This window comes from Gossypium hirsutum, chromosome A01, assembly GCF_007990345.1.
Source record: "Gossypium hirsutum isolate 1008001.06 chromosome A01, Gossypium_hirsutum_v2.1, whole genome shotgun sequence".
In the NCBI taxonomy this organism is placed as follows: domain Eukaryota; kingdom Viridiplantae; phylum Streptophyta; class Magnoliopsida; order Malvales; family Malvaceae; genus Gossypium; species Gossypium hirsutum.
The window spans coordinates 104,472,407-104,493,437 of record NC_053424.1 but is presented as its reverse complement, the minus strand read 5'-3'; the positions used below and the strand labels follow the sequence as shown (position 1 = coordinate 104,493,437).

General features: G+C 35.0%; 1 non-coding gene across 1 annotated transcript; it reads right to left on the bottom strand.

The window, feature by feature from the left end:
- Window positions 1–18,740: 18,740 nt before the first annotated feature.
- On the bottom strand, window positions 18,741–18,846 carry LOC121207975 (small nucleolar RNA R71). Its single transcript, XR_005903038.1, has one exon. It is a non-coding gene; the product is annotated as a small nucleolar RNA R71 (small nucleolar RNA).
- Between the last annotated feature and the right edge of the window lie 2,185 nt (window positions 18,847–21,031).

Here is a 21,031-nt window from a genome sequence, read left to right as displayed (position 1 = left end):
AACATAAAAATTACAAAAAATCGACTTGTTTAGGACTTACATGCAAAAGAAAAGACTTGGCCAAACCTTGGAGTTCTCTCAATAATGGTGGAACGGGTGAAGAAAAGAAAAATGAAGAAGATAACCTATTGTTTATGTTTTTAATCTTTATTATTATTCTTTCTAACTTAATTTCAACATATAAAATCATTAATTATCTATTACTAATTGTCCCACTAGCTTCAAAGTGGTTAATTTTCCACTTAAATCCTCAATCATTTATTAATTAAGCATTTTAACTAATAAAAATCAATATCGATTAACTTTTACAATTTTTACGATTTAATCCTTGTACTTTAATTAACTATCAATTCAATAAAATTTCTGAGCCAAAATTTAACTCACCTGTACAAAAACTTCATAAATATTTAATGAAAATATTTATGAGCTTGGTTTACTGAAATAAAGTCCTGATACCTCATTTTCAAAAACTACCGACTTTAGGGTCGATCCACTTGTACTTTAACTATCTGTCCAATTAGCAAATTTATTAGATCAAAATTCATTATAACACTATAATAAACTCGTAAATATTATTTAATAATGTTTATGGAGTCAACCACCACTAAAAATTGGGCTATTACAAACTTGGCTTATGGTTTCCAAGTTTAAGTACCAATTAATTCCAAAAAAAGTTTTAGTTACCAAGTAGGTATATGTTATCAAGTTTAGGTACCTTCGTATATATTAGCCTTTTTAAAACTTTTAAAATTTGCGTCACCTAGGGATCTTTCAGAAAATGAGTTCAAGAAAATTTTAAAAAAAAATAATTTACATTGAATAATCCAAAATTAAAAAAATTACAGTTTCTAGAAATTCAAATAATTTTCCATAAATAATTTTTCGAAAGTAATTTTTAATTAAACAAATAAGCACTATATATAATTATTCTATTATATATTAATTTTTTAATTTTTCCATAAATTATTAATTATTCAGACTTTCTTGTAACAAATTTCATTTTAATAAATGGTTTAAATAACTTTTTTGGGTCTAAACTTGACAGTTTTTCCATATTGGGGCTTGAACTCTTTTTTGGTTAAAGCTAAGCCATGAACGTGGAAATTGTTCCCACATCAGGGCTGTAAACCTAGATTTCTAATAACCTAAAATTAAGGAAGAATAAGAGACTAAATTGAAAGAGATCGCAAGCTGACAACCTAAATTGGAAGAAAAACGAAAGTTGGAAACCGAATTGGATATAGTTGGGAACCAAACCTGGTTCAGTTAGGATGGACTAGCCGGTTCTTTAGTGGGAGACATCATAATTAGCCATGGATGACTCCCATAGGATTGGAAATAGCACAAGAAAGGCTATAAATAGCTGGGAGATGGCTTTCAAAGATGATTTTCTTCTCAACCTTGTCTCAGTTTCTCTCATTTTTCTTTTTCTTTGGTAGCTTAAAGAGGGAGTAGCCATGTAAGGTTCTGTATGGAGTGGACTTCATGAGGATGAAGTTGGAAAAGTAGGGAAAACAATAAACGGGTAATGTTTAACCCTTCTGTGCACATAAGGTAAAGTTTATGGACATCAAGGGTTCTGCATGTTTCAAAAAATGAGTTTAAGTTAAGAATATAGACTATAACCAACGATTAATTTTGGTTGTAAGCCATTGCTTAGAGGATGGAAGCTCCGATGCTCGAGAGAAGGGATAAGTGATGGAAATGATTAAGTTTTAGGCGATTTCCAAACTCAAAACCATTGTTATGGTTTATGTTGTTTAAGCATGCCATGGTTTTATAAGCGTAAATAATGATATGAGCATGCATTGCATCACTATGGGAAACCTTAAGTGGTTAGGTAAAGTTTAGGAAGGGAAATAGGGGGAGACTTCATTAGTTACCGCCTCAGGCGAAGCTTTAAACCTTGCGGAGGAAACAATACGTTGTTCGAGCATCAAAGTTAGGTGGTTTTAAGGAGGTAATAGGAGAAAGATTCGGGAAATAAAATTATGGAATGGTATTCACCTCAACGACAGTATAAATTGGTCCTTTGGGTGACACTATGATGATAGACTAATGTGTAAGACCATAGATAAAAGAGGCTATGACAATCTATTATGAAGTACATAGCGTAAGACAATAGATGAAAGATGTCATGGCAGCATTGTACATGGTAAAATGATAATGACGTAAAACCATGGATGAAAGACACATGGTAACAAGGTAAATGGTATAAGGTACCCGATGTAAGACCATAAATTAAAGATGTTATGAAAACCATATGTGATGAGTAAGACCATGGATGAAAGGCTCCATGGCATCTAAGTTAGTACGTTAGGATGGTGGATTGGTGTAAGACCATGGATGAAAGACTCCATGGTATCCATAGAGATAAGTCTATTGGGACAGTAAACATGGAATAGAGATAAGTCCTCTAGGACAATAAACACAGAATAAAGTAAGTTCGTCGAGACAATATACATGGGAGGTCCGTTGGGATAAGGGAAGCGAAACGAGAAGGGTATAATGTTAGAGTATGCCCAAAAGCCAATCATTAGATGATTGTAATCACATATTCATTCTACCTTATTTATTAATAAAAGGCATTACCATTATTATTTCAGTTTCACTTTCTGTGTGTGTAGAATAAATTGATTTATAATAATGTCCCGTGAATAATACGATTATTCTTAAAAGGTCCTTATTCAAGTATTATTGTGGGCTTGGACAACAATAATGCATTAAGACTACTATGTAGTTGATTGATGACAAAGTGTTGTCATTGGCATAGGGATGTCAAAATCAATACATGAGTATCTGTTAGAGAACGACATATTGGATTGACCCACTATGAGTATCTTTCTTGGATTATTATATAATAGTTACAATATTACCTATAGTGATAACTATATATATGATTCTTAGACTTGAGATCATCATTATTCCAACATAGTGAGTCATATATTTTGATACGGTTGAACGTTTATTGTATCAAGTTGTACTATAAAGACTGATATTAGGTATACCACAATCTATGTAGTGGGATATGATTGATCAAGATAGGATTTGTCCCTCCCACATAATGGGAGCAATATCTTAGGCCACTTGATGAAGTGAGACTAAAAATGCATGGTCATGCTCAAATAAGTTAATATGAGATATTACACTTATTTGTTTATTGTAGTCTACTTCGGGTATCAAGAAACATGAGATTGGACTTTGCAAGTGTGACTATTTCTTGACTTGTGTCCAATCGAGATATAAAAGATAAAATGATATAATACATGAAAATTTATCAAAAAAAGGTTATGTCGAACCACGACTTCTTCTAACTTGGGTAGCGATGATGTATTGCTAGATGCCACTCATTGCTTGTAACATTAGAACTGTTCTAATATTACCACCAATGTTACAAGAGCCTATAGAGTCACACTCTATGGTTGAAACGAACAAAATCTAAACATTGTTGGTATTAAATTTAACTTTCACCATAATTATATTAATTACTGAATTAAATTAATTTGACAATTAAATAATAAACACAATATATGTACAAATTTGTTGTACAAGAATAGATAACATAATTAAAATAAATATATAAATTTGATTCATATAAAATATTAATTATGTATTATTTACCGAAATTATTAAAATAAAGTATTATAATAATTTCGGTCAAACATAAAATATATGGAAATCATTATCTTTTTGGAAAGGATATTACATTATCATATTTTCCATATATTTTTTGGCACCAAAAAGGAGTGATTCCAATTTTAATATGGATATTAAAATAAAAGGGAATCATAAAAACCCTAAGGTGAGAGAGTGTTACCAACATTAACCACGAAAATAAAAAAAAAACCTAGGTCTAGCAGCCACATTTTTTATCACAAAAACCCTAAGGTGAGAGAGTGTTACCAACATTAACCAAGAAAACGAAAAGAAACCTAGGTCTAGCAGCTGCATTTTTTTGAAAAAAACTCACTGAAATATTCAATTTTTAGTCGTTTGTTCGCAACTGGGTGGACTATGTAGAGGTCGGGATGATTCTGTTGTGGCTTTGGATCGATAGTGTGTGAAGGGGATTAAACCAACAGTGGTTCCTTTGTATTTTTCAAATTTTGAAAGGTATATTTTCAAACCTTTTCTTCTTGATTCATTCCTTTTGCATGGATTTCTATTTTAGATCACCGAAATAACTTTTTTCGCTGTGCCATGGAACGTCTTGGTGACCCAACATATAATACTATAGCTACATTATGACAACCCATAGAGTTCACCAAAATACAAACACAAAAAGATAGTTTGAACCTCAAGTGCTAGGTATAGGCTTGAGCGACCAGTATGAGAAACCCCGCAATTAGGGGGAGAAGGTAAAAGAAAGCATAAGTATGGAAAATGGATAAAAAAGAATCCACCAAGAATGATGAAAGTGGAAAGCCAACAAGGCATGGGCGAAGACCCAATAAGAATTAAAGAAAGGTAGGCCAGACAGGAGCGAGCAAATCTCATGAAAGGGATGAAAGTCCCAGAGATAGAATGTCTGTCAAGACCATTCCTTTTAGAGAAAAGTCCCTTGTGGGTATACCACTATAGGGTAAATATGTAAGGAGGAAACAAGCTAGTAAGAAGGCAAACTTGCCTAGTTGCAATGACGATTAGAATGGGTTCTCCAGAATGGCAAGGCATGTTGAAGGACAACGCCATATGGGAGCGTTAACATGTCCTTAGGGACTAAGGTAAGAATAGAGAATGTAACACCCCTAACCCGTATCCATTGCAAAAATAGGGTTACGGAGCATTACCAGACTTAACAATTAAACAATCATACATTTGTCATACATTTTTCATATCCAACAAAATGCATTCACAATCAATCATATTGTCCCTAATACGAGCCCTCGATGCTCAAATCATGCATTAGAAGTGGTTCAGGACTAAACCAATAACTCAGGAAATTTTCGAAAAAAACATAGAAAATTTTCAAAGTACAGGGGACACATGACCGTGTGGCCAGACCGTGTGTCTCACACGGCCAAAGACACGCTAATGTCACAGCCTGTGTGGACATTCGAAATGGGACCACATGCCATGTCCTAGCCCGTGTATGACTTCATGTAACTCCCTAACTTGGGTCATACGGCCAACCACACGCCCGTGTGACTAGCCCGTGTACCCTTCAAAATGGCCTCACAGGTCTGTGAGCTAGACCGTGCGTTAGGCCGCGCCAAAACTGTAGGGTATACACGGCCAAGTCATACGCCTGTGTACTGGGTCATGTGGAGCGTACTGACTTGGTTTCTAATAAACATCAGGGGATACACGGCCGTGTCACCTAACCATGTGTCACACACGGCTGAGACACATGCCTGTGTCTCTGCCCGTGTGGACAAAAATAGGTTATTTTCCAAGCCAACTTTCTCAACCAAATTTGCATCAACCTAAACATGTCAAATGGCATATAACATCATATCAAAAGACATTAAAACCAATCTCAACTAAGCCTAAATCATGCTAGTTCCATAGCAACAACTATATTGTTTATAACATCATGTTTTGCCAATTCAAAACATACCAATTTCACATCTAAAAATCACCTAAATGGTCACTTTCAACTATGCATTATTTTTCCTAAAACCACAAGCATACCATATCTCAAAATATAACTATTTGGTACTTAAATACCAATCCATAACAAACATTCACAAAGCAATTACCAACCACAGAACAAAAGACCATTTGCACATATATATACATAACCAAATATGCCAAAATAAGCCAAATCACATGGCTATACACATAACCAAACATTCATCATTTACAAGACGAATCAATCGGCTAAATCCATTACCAACATATAGGCCATATTAATCAGAACACCTATACATGCCATATAACCAAATACACAAGTTTAAGAGTTCCAAAATGACAGCTAGATAGTGTGATGAGATCTCCGACAACTCCCAATCCGATCAAGCTTTGAAATAACTATAAAACATGGAAAAGTAAGTAGAGTAAGCTATAAAGCTTAGTAAGCTCGTATGCTTAATAAGTAAAACTTACCATTCAACTACAATTCAAGTACTTAAAACATCACATAATGCAATTCAATTTAAATCCAAAAACCCAACACATATTCTATCCAAAGGTTAGACATGAATTTCATCAATTTCTTCGATTCAATGATTGTATAGTTCACGACATAACTGTACTAATTCGTATCAATTTCATACTCTTCTAATTCATCGATATACCAGTTGAACCATTTAGAATAATAGCGATACTCGGGAATCTCGCATCCTAAGTGCCAATACACGGCCGAAGCCATCTCAATCTCATATCTCATATAATGCTCACTCTCAAGCTATCAACGGGTCTGCTCACACAAGCTGACAAGAATCCACAACAAATGCTAGAAAACTCAGCCACCGGTAGAATGTATGGACCATCACCCAAAACACAATAACCCCTAATAACATGTCATTAGTATCCTATCTATTCCTAAGGTTCAACCGGGATTTGACATTGCTGAATCTTAGTCGATCATTTCAGTAAGGTCGTATTCATCAACAATACAATTATAAAGTATTTAAAACACAATTACATTAATGCTTATTAACATACGAACTTACTGCAGATTTATACGGAGAGAAACGAGCTATCAATCCACTATTTTGTTTTTCCCCCGATCTAATTCCGATCTTCGCTTTTCTTAATCTATATATAATCAAATTTAAGTTATTTAATTATCATTCTATTCAATTTAATCCAAATTTCATATTATGACAACTTTAAACTTTTGCCCCTAACTTTAGACTTCATTACAATTTAGTCCCTAGCTCATAAAAATGCAAATTCATGCAATTAAGTCCATACCCATGCTAGCTGAATTTCGCCTATACTCATAACAGCCCATATTTTACATTATTTCACACATTTACCACACAATTTATCACATTTATCAATTAAATCCCTAATTGACAATTTTATCAAAAATCACTTAACAAATGTTGTTTATTTAACAACAACCACCCATTTTCTATCATCAAACATCAAAATACACACATATTCATCAAAGGAAAAACCCTAGACCTTTAACAGTTTTGTAAATTAGTCCCTAGACTATCTAGATTAAGTTAAAACGATCTCAAAAATATATAAATCATTAAAAACGAGAATCGTACCTAATTGGACAATAATGCCTTGGCCGAATGAAGAACCCTAAAATGGATTCTTTCTCTTCAATAATTCAGTGAAGAAGATGGATTAAAAGATGATACATTTTGTTTTCTTTATTTTACTTAGTTTATTTTATTAAATTACACTTGTAACCTTGATTATAAATCATTAAAGTCACTTAATACATGTCCAAGAATGTCCACTGGTATAATTACCAATTAAGGACCTCCACTTTAAAGTTATATACCTATTAGACACCTTTAGCTATTAGAACACCACTTTAGCACTTTACGTGATTTAGTCGTTTTTATCGAATTAAGCATTCTAACGGTAAAATTTTTTAACGGAATTTTCATACAATCATACTATCATACTATAAACCTCAAAATAATAATAAAATAAATATTTTGACCTCGAATTTGTGGTCCTAAAACTACTGTTCTGATTTGACCAAAAACGGGCTGTTACAACTCTCCCCCTTAGGAATTTTTGTCTCTAAAAATCTTACCAGAAAATAGGTTAGGATACTATTTTCTCATAGTTTTATCAGGTTCCCACGTAGCCTTTACAGCACCATGACATTTCCATAGAACATTCACTAAAGCTATGCACTTGTTTCTCAACTCTTTAACTTCTCAAGCTAGAATTCTGATCGGTTATTCACTATACGACATATCAAGCTGAATTTCAATCTCTGCCGGAGAAATGATATGCGATGGATCTGATCGATACCATTGTAACATCGACATATGAAATACATTGTGGATCTTTCTTAACTCTGACAGTAAAGTTAGTTGATATGCCACTAGCCTTATTCTTTCGATAATCTCATACGGCCCGATAAATCGCGGACTCAATTTTCCTTTATGACCAAAATGAAGAATCTTCTTCCACAGAGATAATTTTAGAAACACTCTATCACCGGTTTGAAATTCAATGTCTTTACATTTCAAATCTCTATATGATTTCTGTCGATTTGAAGCTGCTTTCAAACTGTCACGAATTACTTTCACTTTCTCTTTGGTCTCTCTGACCAAATCAACCCCGTGAATTTTTTTCTCACTAAGTTCGGTCCAGTACAATGGATTTCAGCATTTACGACCATATAAAGCTTCATACGGTGCCATATTTATGCTCGATTGAAAACTGTTGTTATACGCAAATTCAACCAACGGTAAATATTTTTCCCAGTTGCCTTCAAACTCTAAAATACAACAATGAAGCATATCTTCGAGAATCTGTATAATTCTTTTGGACTAACCATCATTTTGAGGATGAAATGTAGTACTAAAATGCAACTGTGTACCTAAATCTTCTTGCAATTTCTTGCAAAATCGCTATGTAAACATCGAATCCCTATCCAAAATAATTGAAACTGGCACCCGTGCAATCTAACAATCTCTAAGATATACAATTCAGCTAATCTATCAAGTGAAAAGTCCATACATACTTGAATGAAATGTGCAGATTTCATCAGTTGATCAACAACAACCCAAGCATCTTTCTTTTTCGGAGATAGGGGCAATCCTAATACAAAATCCATCATAACTTTATCCCATTTCCATCCTGGTATCATTACTAGATGCAGTAGTCCCGAAGGCACTTGATGTTCCGCTTTGACTTGTTGACAAACCAAGCATCTCGACACAAATTCTGAAATGTCTCGTTACTTCCCTGTCAACCAATACAACTATTTCAAATCATTGTACATTTTAGTACTACCTAGATGAACAAACAAGCTACCACTATGTGCTTCGTGTAAAATTTTCTACAGGAGCTCAAAATTTCCCGGTACACAAATTTTACCTCAGAATTGTAAGCAATCATTAGATCCGAGCTGATATTCTGAATCAGTAGTCGACTCACATTGTCATCTTTTAGCCTGTAACTCATTATCACATATCTGAGCCTCACGAATTAGCTGAAGAAACACCGGTTTAGCTTTTAACTCAGCTAAAATCAAACCATCATCAGAAAAAGTTAACTGTGTGTTTATTGCCCGCAAAGCAAACAAAGATTTTCTACTCAGAGCATCCGCGACTACATTTGCTTTTCCTGGATGATAATCAATTATTAACTCATAGTCTTTCAACAACTCGAGCCATCTTTGTTGTTGCAAATTTAAATCTTTCTGAGGCATTAAATACTTCAAGCTCTTGTGATCAATAAAAATATGGCATTTCTCACCGAATAAATGATGTCGCCAAATTTTCAATGTGAAAACAATAGCAGGCAACTCTAAGTCATGCGTCGGATAATTCTTTTCAACTGTCTGGAAGCATAAGCTATCACTTTGCCTTCTTGCATCAAAACACATCCCAAACCGTTCAATGACGCATCATTGAAAATCACAAACTCTTTCCCCAACTCAAGTTGAACTAGAACTGGTGCTTCAGTTAACAGTGCTTTCAACTTTTCAAAACTCTGTTGGCATTTCTTGGACCATTTGAACTTCACATCTTTCTATAGCAATCGAGTAATCAATGTAGCAATCATTGAGAAGCCTTTTACAAAACGCCTATAGTAGCTAGCTAATCTTAGAAAACTTCTGACTTTGGACACGTTTCTTGGTGGTTTCTAGTCGACAACTGCTGAAATCTTACTCGGACCAACTCAGATGCCTTCCGTTAAAACAATATGTCCCAAAAATCCAGAAATTTGAAGCAAAAACTTACATTTACTGAATTTAGCAAACAATTTCTTATCTCTCAATATTTGTAATATAATTCTTAAATACTCGGCATGTTTAGATTCATCTCGAGAACAGATTAGAATATCATTAATGAATACAACTACAAATCTATCCAAATATGGTCTAAAAATTCTATTCATCAAATCCATAAAAACTGCAGGAGCGTTAGTTAATCTGAATCGCATAACAAGAAATTTATAATGTTTGTACCTTGTTCTGAACGCAGTTTTTGGCACATCCGAATCTTTAACTCGTAATTGATAATAGCCAGATCGTAAATCAATCTTTAAAAATACTGTTGCTCCTTTCAATTGATCGAACAAATCATCAATTCTTGGAAAATGATACTTATTCTTAATCGTAACCTTGTTGAGCTAATGGTAGTCAATACACAGTCTCATCAATCCATCTTTCTTCTTTACGAATAGAACTGGTGCACCCCAGGGCGAAAAACTAGGTCGTGCAAAACCTCTATCTGTTAACTCTTGTAACGAAGCTATCAATTCTTTTAATTTAGTAGGAGACATTCTATACGGAGCTATCGATATCGATGATGTTCTTGGTACTAATTCAATAGTAAATTCAACCTTTCTTATTGGTGGCAACCCAGGTAACTCTTCTGGAAACACATCCGGATATTCACAAACCATTGGCACCGATTCAATCTTCGATTCAGACACTTTTGTATCCAGTACATATGCAAGATAAGCATCACAACCTTTTCTCACATATTTCTGAGCTAGCATCGTCGATATCACAATAGGTAACCCATTCAAATCATCGGATTCAATATGAAGAATTTCACTATTTTGACATTTCAATTCAATAGTCTTTCATCTACAATTTACAACAGCATCATGTAGAGTCAACCAATCCATACCCAAAATCACATCGAATTCATCAAATAGTAAAAACATCAAATTAGCTAGAAAATAGTAACCCTGAGTCATCAAAGGACAATTCTTGCAAACTTTATCAACTAGGACATCCTGGCCTAAGGGGTTCGATACTTTAATCACAAATTCGGTAGACTCAACAAGTAAACTCTCACTAGACACTAAATTCTTACAGACATATGAATGATTCGTTCCAAGATCAATCAAAGCAATTACATCAGTGTCATAGAAAGAAAATGTACCAGTGATAACATCTGATGATGAAGCATCTTCGCAAGAACGAATATCGTAAGCTCGAGTTGGTGCTCGAGCCTCGAATCTCACAGTAGAATCCTTTGTCGCACTTTTACTACTAGTCACATTTCCCGTATTTCTAGGTGGTCTCCCTCTAGCAGCTGTATTGCTCAGTCTTGTATTCAAAAAATTGTCTTTCTCAAGTAACTCAGGACAATCTCGAATAAAATGATCATGCGAGCCACATGTAAAACAAGCTTTGTTATTCATCCAACAGTCTCCAAAATGCCGTCTTCCACACTGTTGACACTCGGGTTTGTTGGTTCTAAAACTACCAACGCTCAATACTGAAGTGATTTGAGCTTTAGGACTCGTGTATTTCTTTCCACGATCTCTATTAGAATACCCCACTGAAGCATTCAAACAATTATATGAATCCCGTGATTTCTTTGAAGAAGAATGATAGGGTTTACTTATTGGCCTTTTTCTCGAATCTTTAGCCTCAAAATCAGCTTTTCTCTTTTCTTTGTCAAGTTCCTCGGCTTTGTAAGCTTTGTCAACCAAAACAACAAATTCTTTCAATTCCAGAATCCCAACTAGAAGTTTAATGTCTTCGTTCAATCCATCTTCGAACCATTTACACATAATTTCTTCAGTGGAAATGCATCTTGAGCATATTTACTTAGTCTCATGAATTCTCTTTCGTACTCGGTTATAGTCATACGACCCTATTTCAAATCCAGAAATTCTTTGCACTTTTGATCAATAAACCTGCTGAATTATGTATTTCTTTCTGAACTTGGTCTGAAAGAATTCCCACATGTCGCTTTCTCTTGCACCACAGATATCAAAGTGTTCCACCACTGATATGCAGTATCTTTCAGAAGTGATACAACGTATTTGACACATTCTGTTGGCGTATAAGACAATTCATCAAATTCTTGGCTCGTATTCTCAAGCCAAAACTTGGCTCTCTCAGAGCCATCAAATTCCGTGTGTCTCACACGGCCACCAAACAAGCTCGTGTCACATGGCCGTGTGTCGATAACTTTCGTTTTTCCCCGATCCTGATTCAAATTCTGTTTTTCTTGATCTGAATATATTCAAAATTAACTCATTTAATCAAATATTTATTCAATTCAGTCCAAAATATACATTAGGGCTATTTTACACATTTGCCCCTTAACTTTCATATTTTCAAATTTAGTCTTTATTACATAAAATCACAAATTAATGAATTTTCAATTATACCCATGCTAGCCGAATTACCATAATGCCCCTAGTAGCCCATAATTTTCATTTATTTCACATTTTACCCATTAACTTTGCACATTTCTCAATTTAATCCCTATTTTGCATTTTCACTAAAAAGCACTTTACAAAACCTATTTATCTAGCATCAAATACTCACAATTTATCACCAAACATCAAAATACTCATGTATTCATCAATGTCATCATTCAAAATCTTTAAAATTTTTGTAAATTAGTCCTTGGGCTAGCTATTACGAGGTGCAACGATCACAAAAACATAGAAATCATTAAAAACCGAGCAAAACACATACCTAATTGCTTGAATTTTACTTGGTCGAATTAAGAACCCTAATCTCTTCTTTTTCTCCTTCAAAATTCGGTTATGGAAGATGATGATAAGGCTAATTTGGCTTTATTTTATTTATGTTAAGTTTAATTACTAATTTATAATTATAACCTTAATAATAAACTATTTAAAACACCTCATAATATGTCCATATATGTCCAATCAAATAAGTAATGGTCTAATTGCAACATAAGGACCTTAAATTTAAAATTCTATAGCTAATTGACACCTTTAGCAATAGAACTTCACTTTTACACTTTATGCGATTTAGTCCTTTTTATCAAATTAACTATTCAAATGATAAAATTTCTTCACGAAACTTTCACACATACATACCATCATGCTGCAAGCATTTAAGATAATATGAAAATAATTTTACGACCTCGAATTTGTGGTCTTGAAACTACTATTTCGATTTGACTAAAAATAATTGTTACAACTATCCCCCCTTAGGGATTTTCGTCATCGAAAATCTTACCAGGGAATAGGTTAGGGTACTATTTTCTCATTGCTTCTTCGAGCTCCCACGTAGCATCTTCTATTCCATGACGTTGCCATAAGACTTTTACTATAGCTATGCGTTTATTTCTCAATTCTTTGACTTTTCGAGCTAGAACTCTGATCAGTTCTTCGTTGTATGTCATATCAGGTTGAATTTCTATCTCTAATGGTGAAATCACATGTGATGGGTCATATGTATATCGGTGCAATATCGATACATGAAATACGTTATGAATCTTTTCTAACTCTAATGGTAAAGCTAGTTAATATGCCACTGGCCCTATTTGTTCAATAATCTCATACGGCCCGATGAATCGTGAACTTAATTTGCCTTTTCGACCGAAACGAAGTATTTTCTTCCATGGAGATACTTTGAAAAATGGTTTTTCACCGATCTAAAATTCAATATCTTTTTGTTTCAAATCCGTGTACGACTTTTGACGATCTGAAGCTGCTTTCAAACAATCACGAAGTACTGTCACTTTTTCTTCGGTGTCTCTAACCACATCAACCCCGTAAATCTATTTCTCACTTAACTTGGTCCAATATAATGGAGTTCGGCATTTGCGACCATACAATGCTTTATATGGAGCCATCTTTATGCTCGATTGAAAGCTGTTATTATATGCAAATTCAACTAGTGGCAAATATTTTTTGCAATTAACTTCGAACTCTAAAACACAACATTAGAGCATATCTTCAAGAATTTTAATTACTCATTCAGACTATTCGTCAGTTTGCGAATGAAAAGCTGTACTAAAATTAAGCTTCATACCCAAAGCTTCTTGTAATTTCTTCAAAAGTCGTGATGTGTACCTCTAATCTCTATCCGAAATAATCGAAATTGGCACCCCGTACAATCTAACGATCTCAAAAATATACAACTCAACCAATTTATCAAGCGAAAATTTAGTACATATTAGAATAAAATGTGTGGATTTCGTCAGTCGATCAACAACAACCTAAATTGCATCTTTCTTCTTTGGAGATAAGGGTAATCTAGATACAAAATCCATAGTCACTATATCCCATTTCCACTCCGGTATCATCACAGGCTGAAACAAACTCGAAAGCACTTGACATCTTTCTATAGCAGTCTAGTCATCGGTGTAGTAATTATCGAAAACCCTTTTACAAAACGTCGATAGTAACCAGCCAATCCCAGAAAACTTCTAACCTCAGATACATTTCTAGGTGGTTTCCAGTCAATTACTACAAAAATCTTTCTTGGATCAACTTGAATGCCATCCGCCAAGACAATATGTCATAAAAATCTGACTTCTCGTAGCCAAAACTCGCATTTTCTGAATTTAGCATATAGTTGCTTATCTCTCAAGGTTTGCAACACAATCCTCAAATGCTCGCATGCTCAGACTCATCTCGTGAATAGACCAGAATGTCGTCAATGAACACAACAAAAAATCTTCTAAAAATGGTCTAAAGATCTGATTCATCAAATCCATAAAAATGGCAAGAGCATTAGTTAGTCCAAAAGGCATAACAAGGAATTCATAGTGTCCGTACCTTATTATGAACGCAGTTTTCGGTACATTTAAGTCTTTAACTCGCAACTAATAATAACATGATCTCAAATCAATCTTCGAAAACACTGTTGCATTTTCAATTGATCAAACAAATCATCTATTCTTGGTAATGGATACTTATTCTTTATCGTAACTTTTTTGAGCTGACGATAATCAATACACATTCTCATTGTCCTGTCTTTCTTCTTTACGAATAGTACAGGCGCACCCTAGGGTAAAAAACTCAGTCGTGCAAAACCTCTATCTGTTAACTCTTGCAGCTGAGCCTTCAACTCTTTCAACTCTGTCGGAGCCATTTTGTACGGACCTATAGATATCGATGAAGTTCTCGGCACTAATTTAATAGCAAATTCAACCTTTCTAATAGGTGGCAACCCCGGTAATTCTTTAGGAAATACGTCTGGATACTTACATACAACTGGCATTGATTCAATATTTGATTCAGACACTTTTGTATCAAAAACATAAGCAAGATAAGCCTCACAATATTTTCTCACACATCTCTGAGCTGACATAGACGAAATCACAACAGGCAATTCATTTGATTCATTTGATTCAATCCGAAGAATTTCATTAATCTGACACTTCAATTCTATAATCTTTCATATAAAATTCACAACGACATCATGTAAATTCAACCAATCCATACCCAACATCACATTGAACTCATCAAATGGTAAAAGCATCAAGTCAGCCGAAAAACAGTAACCCCGAGTCATTAAAGGACAGTTTTTGCATATTTTGTCAACTAGAACTCACTTGCCTAAGGGGTTTGATACTTTAATCATAAACTTAGTAATTTCAACAGGTAATTGCTTACTAGACACTAAATTCTCATAAACATACAAATGTGTCAATCCAGGATCAGTTAAAGTAGTCACATTAGTGTCGTAAAGAGAAAATGTACTGGTAATAACATCTAGTGATGACGCTTTTTCAAGAGCGCGATTAGCGTAGGCTCTAACAGGTACTCTAGCCTCAAATCTCACTGTAGAATCTTTCATTGTACCATGATTACCACTTGCATTTCCTGTATTTCTTGGCGGCCTCCTTCAAGTAGCTGTATTGCTTGATCTTGCATTCTGAGATTTATCTTTGCCATTTAACTCAAGATAATCTCAGATAAAATGATTTCTCGAACCACAATTGTAACAAGCTCTATTATTATTTTTGACCCAACAATCTCCAAAATGCCGTCTTCCACATTGTTGAAATTCAGGTTTAATGTCTTTCACGTTACCAACATTCGATACCGATGTAGCTTGAGCCTTAGGACCGGTGTATTGCTTTTCGTGATCTATATTGGAATATCCCATTAAAGTGGTCGATCAGTTAAAATAATCTCTTGATTTCATTGACAAAGAATGATAAGGTTTACTCATTGATCTCTTGCTCGAATCTCTTGCCTCTGAATCAGCCTTTCTCTTCTCTTTGCTAAGTTTCTCGACTTTGCAAGCTCTGTCAACTAAAACGAAAAATTCCTTTAGTTCTAAAATTCCAACTAGAAGTTTAATGTCTTCGTTCAACCTATCAATGAACCATTTGCACATGATTTCTTCAGTAGAAAGATACTTCCAAGCATACTTGCTCAGCTGTACAAATTCTCTTTCATATTCGGTTACAGTCATGCGGCCTTGTTTCAATTCTAAAAAATCTTTATGCTTTTAATCCAGAAACCGTTGATTTATATATTTCTTTCGAAACTCGGTCTAAAAGAATTCCCAGGTGACTTTCTCCCTCGGTACCACCTAACTAACGTATTCCACCACTGATACACGGTATCTCTCGGAAGGGATATAGCATACTTTAAACATTCAGCTGGCATGCAAGAAAGTTCCTCAAGTACTCTAATAGTGTTTTCAAGCCAAAACTCAGCTCTCTCAGGATCATCGTAAACATTAGCTCTAAATTCTTCAACCCTGTGTTTATGGATCTTGTCAACTAGAGGCTTATTAAATCTTAAAAACTTGACTCCTTGAGGAGCTACAGGAATCAGTTGGGGATTAGAAGGGGTTAGAGGTTGTTGAGCAGTCGGGTTCGTGTGAAGGTATTGAGTGAATCACTCGTCCATCATTTGGAAGAAGGCTTCTTTAGCTTCTGATAAACATTAATATATACATATTTTTACCCCATGCTTGGCATATTTATATATTATTTTTCCTTGGTTTCATTAAATTTGATGCTTCTAATTCTTTAATTTCATGTTTTATACTCAGGAAAGCTTAAGATAGCAAAAAGAGCGAGAAACGGACCAAAAACGGACAAATTGGGCCTAAATTAGTGTTCCACACGGCCTAGGAACTTCCACACGGGTGATCCACATGCTCGTGTGTCATGGTCGTGTTGACATTAATCTAAGTCAGAATTGCACATGACCTGAGCACCTCCATACGAGCGAGGCACACGGCCGTGTCCCTATCGAGCCCAAGTCTAGTTCTACTCGGAAAAGGCTAATTTTGGGCTATTTTGGGCATTCGAAAGTTTATATAAACACCCTAGAAGAGGATTAGAGAGGAAGCGCAGAGTAGAAGGTAGAAAAGTACTCAAGAATAGCCATCGGAATCACCTCGGAGGCAGGATCTACATCAAGACTGAAGATTGTTTTCCTAGAAGTTGGGTTTCTTTATGTTTTTTGTTTTCCATACTTTGAGATGTTTTCCATTATTATCATGAACTAAACTCCTTAAATACCTAAGGGAGATGAAACCTAAGACGAATCTTATTACTTTTTGATTTATATGATAAATATTTGTTCTTATTCTTAATTGTGAGTTTTAAACCTTACTTTAATATTCTAAGATATTAATTCAGGTTTTTGATATGCTTATTCAGTGGAGGAAAAGTCCCTGTTTGAGAGTAGATCATTCATAATTAAGCAGAGTTGCATGCAATCCTAGAGATAGGACGACATAAATTAGAGTCAAATCTAATAAGGGAATCCATAGATCGAGTTAATGCGACTATAGGGGTTTTAATTAGAAAGAGATTTCAATTAATCAACCTAGAGTCAGTTGTTTTTAGTCTCGAAAGGGATATTAACATAAATTAGGGATTTCTATGGAATAAATCAAGTGAATAAATTGTCTAATTCAAAAGTAATAAGTGAAGTCTAGGTAGATTCTTTCTTGGGTATTGTCTTTTCAATCGATTTTTCAAAAGTATTTTCCAACCTTAATCTCTGTTGTAATCTTAGCTAATTAGATAATTAGTCTTAGGTAAACATTCTCTAAATTTTTAGGCTAGATAATAAAAAGATAGTAATTACTAGTACTTTTAGTCCTCGTGGATACGATATTTTCGGTCTCACCATAACTATACTACTGTTCGATAGGTGCACTTGCCTTAAGTCAAATTTTCAGTTAGTTTCATGACCATCAAGTTTTTGGCACTGTTGCCCCTAAAATATTAGGAACGCTTAATTTTTGTTACTTTAGCCATTTTTATTTTTATTTCAATTTAATTCTATTTTTAATTTTGCTTAAATTACAAAATTTTCTTTTATTTACTTCTGGCAGGTTTTTATAGTTTATGACTAGAAGAAACCCGTCAGGACCTCTACTTTTTGACAGTGAGATCGAAAGCACAGCTCACAGAAACTAAAGAGAAATAAGGTGAAGCTTACAATACATAGAGGAAGGGCAAGAGGACGATATTCACAACACAACCGAGGAGATGGCTGAAAATCAGAATAATCCACTACCTCCTGTGGTTTCTGCAAATCCAATAAATCAGAATCCTACTCCACGTACTATGTATGATTATGCTAAACCTACTTTAACAGGAAATGGATCGAGTATAGTTAGGCCTGCTGTTGCTGTAAATAATTTTGAACTGAAACCTAACACGATTCAAATGATACAACAGTTTGTTCAATTTGATAGTTTGCAGGACGAGGATCCAAACACTCATTTAGCAAATTTTCTAGAATTTTGCGACACATTTAAGATCAATGGCATTTTTGACGATGCCATTCGCCTTTGGTTGTTTCCCTTTTCATTGAGAAATAAGGCTAAACAATGGTTGATTTCATTATCGTGAGGGTCAATCACCACTTGGGAACAAATGACTGAAAATTTTTTACTTCAATATTTTCCGCTGGCTAAAACGGCTAAACTGAGGAATGATATCTCTTTTTTTGCACAGGTGGATTTAGAAACTCTTTATGATGCATGGGAGAGATACAAGACTTATTGAGAAGGTGCCCTCACCATGGGTTACCTCTATGGATATAAGTTCAAACTTTCCCCAACGGTTTGAATCCCTCGACTAGACAGATGATTGACGCAGCTGTTGGTGGTACTTTAAACAACAAAACACCTGAAGAGGCTTATGAATTTATTGAAGAGATGTCACTGAATAACTATCAGTGGCAAGCCATGAGAACAAAGCTGACAAAAGCAGTACATCCAGTTATGATGTGTGATTCAAATGGAGGAGGGATACACAACACAGATTATCCATCCTCTAACCCTAATACCGAGGAGGAACAAGTCCACTATATGGGTAATAACTCTAGACCTCAAAATAACCCTATAGTAACAGTTATAATGCAAGTTGGAGGAACCATCCCAATTTCTCGTGGGGTGGTCAAGAAAATCAAAGGCCACAACATCCTCCAGGTTTTCACCAACCACCTTACCAACAAGAGAAGATACCGCACCTTGAAGAGATGCTCACAAAATTCATCTTGGTGTCAGAAACTCGTTTTCAGAATACTAAAACAGCGCTTAAGAATCAACAAGTGTCGATTCAAGGGCTCAAAACTTAAATAGGACAGCTTGCTAAGTTGATTTCTGAACGACCACAAGGTGGCCTACCAAGTAACACTAAAACTAACCCAAGGGAACAACTTCATGCGATTACTGTTCGAGATGAAGAAGGGTTAGTTGAACCTGAACTAGAACCGAAGCAAAAAACTTATGTTAAGTAACGATAAGAATGAGGTGAACCACAGTAAGCAGAAACTGGTAAGCAAAGAGTATAAACCTCATGTGCCATACCCCAATGCGACAAGGAAAGACCACACAGACGAACAATTAGATAAATTCATTAAATTGTTAAAAAAATTACATATTAACTTACCGTTTATTGAAGCTCTTTCCTAGATGCCAAACGCAATGAAATTTTTAAAGGAGCTCTTAGCTAATAAATGAAAGTTAGATGATGCGCCGCAAGTGGAATTGAACGCAGTTTGCTCAGCCATTCTACAGAATAAGCTATCCAACAAGTTGAAGGATCCAAGGAGTTTTACGATTCCTTACTTAATTGGTAGTTTAACTATTAATAATGCGTTAGCTGATCTAGGGGAGAGTATTAATGTAATACCCAATAAAATATTTAAAAAACTAGGCCTTAGGAAACCCAAACAAACTAGGATGAGCATTCAATTGGCAGATAAAACAATTAGATTTCCTAGGGGTATTATTGAAGACGTGCTTGTCAAAATTGATAAATTTATATTCCCAATTGACTTTGTTGTTCTAGACATGGATGAGGATAGTGACATACCTCTAATTTTAGGAAGGCTCTTTTTAGCAACTGCTAGAACTATCATTGATGTTGGCACATGAGAACTAATACTTCGTGTAGGAGATGACACGATTACTCTCTAAGCTCGTGATTCGATTAAATTATCTAGTAAGCAAGATGGCTATACAAGTTCTATTGATATAAATAACATTATGGCTCAAACTTCTTTTCAGGAAACCCCTAGGAAGAACGTGATGGAGACACATTCTAGTCCATGTGACAAAAACAGAACAATTCATGAGGAACGAAGACTATAAATTGATGAACTAGACGAATGGTGAACACATGTTAAGGAGGAACCAAAAGCACACAATCAATCAAATCGACACCATGATAAGCGCAGGGATGAAACAAAGCAATTTAAGGTTGGGGATAAAATATTGTTAGATGAAAAGGACCCCCGAATTGCCATTTTAGAGCTTAATACAAACGGAGTGACCCCTTTCACGGTACTGAATGTTTTCTCATACGGTACAGTCGAGGTAAATCATTATCAATTCGACACTTTAAGGTAAATATTACTCGACTTAGACGTTATATGAATAATAAAATTGATAGTGAGAAAGAGTAGTCTCGACTCCGTGGTCCGCCATGACCATACGAATGAGAGGTAAGTCGAGCTTAGACTCTAAATAAGTGCTTCTCGGGAGGCAACCCGAGCACTAACACCACTAACTAGGTTATTTTAGCTATTTCTCGTGTTTTTTTATGTAGGAACAGTGACCCACTCGGCCTAGACACACGGGTGTGTCCTTGGTGGTGTGAAAACAGGGCTAAAAACCCCCAAGTATCGAGCCTGGACACGGCTGTGTGAAGCACACGGCCTGGACACACGGGCGTGTCCTAGACCATGTCAAAAATTGGAGCTAAAT